We start from the raw sequence: 2,465 nt of genomic DNA, 5'->3' as shown, positions 1-2,465 counted from the left end.
GTGTGTCCAAATAAAAGCATTTTCTAGATGTTAGGATTTGGTGCGGTTTAAGATTTAGGGTAAGACTAGGGGACCATCTGAGGTCAGTGTTGATTACATCATGGACCAGTACATGGAGTTTGGGAATGCAAGCATCCATTTAAATCTGGTTATAACTCAGTTTGTGCTTATAGTAGGATATTTGACTTGCCTCTTCTGCTTTAAATATATTGCAGAAATATTGATTAAATAGGAAATTACTTCAGGCTGTTTTCTAAGCCTGCGGGTACGAGTGGTAGTTATGGTGGGGGTAATAGTGGTTTTAGTTGAGACCATATATCCTGAGCTCCAACCTCTGCATCACTGAATCTAACCTGCCTGCCTTTCTCTTCAGTGGACCTTCACTGTTCTAAGTGATATGATGACTGTGATTCTTTCCAATGATTCTCCTTTGTTCCCGCACACTTTTTCTTGGCTGGCATCTCAGGATGACTGCTACCCACATTCGGATATCACTTCTCTTTTGCTTCATGTTCTTCTTGGTAGTGATTGGGAACGGTGTCCTGCTTTTCGTCACCCAGATTGAAGGCAGTCTTCCTCGGCTCATATTTTTCTTTCTCACCATGCTCTCCTTTGTTGACCTGGTCCACTCCTCCACTCTGCCCAAGAGGCTATCCGTTTTCTGGTTTGGTTGCTATAGCCAACAGCTCCAACTCTTATCTCTCCCAGATGTTCTTCTTGCATATATTTTCTGCTATGGATTCCGGGGTGCTGGTGGCCATGGCCCTGGACTGCTTAGTGGCCAACTGTATCCCACTATGTTATGCTACCATCCTTAATCCAGTGATGATTAAGATCGGAGGCCTGGTGGTGCTGTGAAATGTGGGTTTAACCATTTCTTTTCCAAGCCTGGCTCATTGGCTGTCCTACTGTGGCTCACGCCTTATTGCCCATATGTACTGTGAGCATATGACTGTGGTGAAGCTGGCCTGTGGGGCCATGGCTGTGGACAACCTCTATGCCTTTGCTACAGCAATCTTTCTTGGTGTGGGGGATGTGACCTTTATTGCTTACTCCTATGGACAGATTGTGAAGACCGTATTACATTTTCCTTCATCCGAGGCACATGTTAAAGCAGGCAGCACATGCGTGGCTCATGTCTGTGTCATTCTTTTCTTATATGGACCTTGTTTTCTTTCTGTGGTCAAACAGTGCTTTGGGCCACCCACAGGTTCTGCCACGAAGGTCGTCCTTTGCAAGTCTTTACTTGCTCTTTCTTCCAGCACTGGACTCCATTGTCTATGGGGTTAAGACCAAGCAGATCTGGGAGCAGCTGGTCAAAATTCTGAGCCCCAAACGGATTGACCCCACTTTAGGTTTGCTCCCAGCCATCGGACCTCAGGGTCCAAGTTGACCCTCCCTTGTGGGGTGGGACTCCCACAGCCCAAATAATACATCTGGTAGAGAGAGTGAAGGGAGAGCAAATAAAGTTACACTGACAGTATATAGAAGTTGGGAAATCTATTCTGGTGCCTGGGGTATTAAATTTTGGGATGGAAAATGAGAAGGGCTGGGGAATCTCATTTGATTGATCAGCAAGTAATTTTTTTGATATCCTTTTCTTCTAAAAGTTTATGATTTACTTAATTTGATAAGATAAATGCATCAGAGAATTAAGAACTAATTAAGAGTTTAACTGACCTGGATTCAAGTGAAAGTAGTTCAGAGAAGGGAGAAACCTGGCAGCCTAACTGGCAGCCATCATGACACTCACAAAACCAGTCTCTGCATGTGGATCTTTCCTCTACCTGAGAAGCTTTGGCTTCAGAAAAGGGGGGAGGGGAAATAAGTAGCAAACTGTGGAAATAATTGATGGTTTAAAGTTTATGGAAGAGTCTTTAAAATGTCCATTCCTGATCAGACTCCAGAATTGTAGGTAATGGTTGGGTTTTTCATTTGATGTTGATTTTAGGCTATTTTTGGAAAAAGAAGACCATCTATGACTTCTATGGAGTTATATATTTTAACCCTTGAGATTAATGGTATCTTCTTTTATTTCTTTGTATAGAGATTGATTTTATCATGCTCCTAAATTTATTACACATAATAATTATAGTTCTAATTCTTGTTTATTTTCTCTTCTCATTCCTAACTTTCTTGCTTATTTCTTTCCCACTTCCCACCATTGACATTCAATTTAATATGTTTGGGTGTGTTCTTAAATATAATGTATCTTGTAATACAGTAGTTTTATTCAGTGCTATGTGTTCTTAATATACCAAAATATTTTTTGTTTTTCCTCAAGTGTGTATGCTCCCTCCAGCTATAGGTTGTCTGAATTTTTCCTAATTGGAGTATATTTCCCTGACCATGCCTACTTGAAACTCAGTTCAGACTTCACTTCCTTTTCTAACTAGAACAGGTCACTTGTTTTCTGATCTCAGAGCACAATGTATGTTTCTTCCAATTGTCATCATAATTTATAA

At 41.1% G+C, this 2,465-nt stretch overlaps 1 pseudogene; it reads left to right on the top strand.

Annotated features, from left to right (window-relative positions):
* The first annotated feature begins 467 nt into the window (after positions 1 to 467).
* On the top strand, positions 468 to 1,393 carry LOC143645212 (olfactory receptor 52N4-like; annotated as a pseudogene).
* The last annotated feature ends 1,072 nt before the right edge of the window (positions 1,394 to 2,465 follow it).

The sequence above is a fragment of the Tamandua tetradactyla genome, chromosome 8 (assembly GCF_023851605.1).
Source record: "Tamandua tetradactyla isolate mTamTet1 chromosome 8, mTamTet1.pri, whole genome shotgun sequence".
Classification (NCBI taxonomy): Eukaryota; Metazoa; Chordata; class Mammalia; order Pilosa; family Myrmecophagidae; genus Tamandua; species Tamandua tetradactyla.
This window is presented reverse-complemented; position numbering and strand designations above follow the sequence as displayed.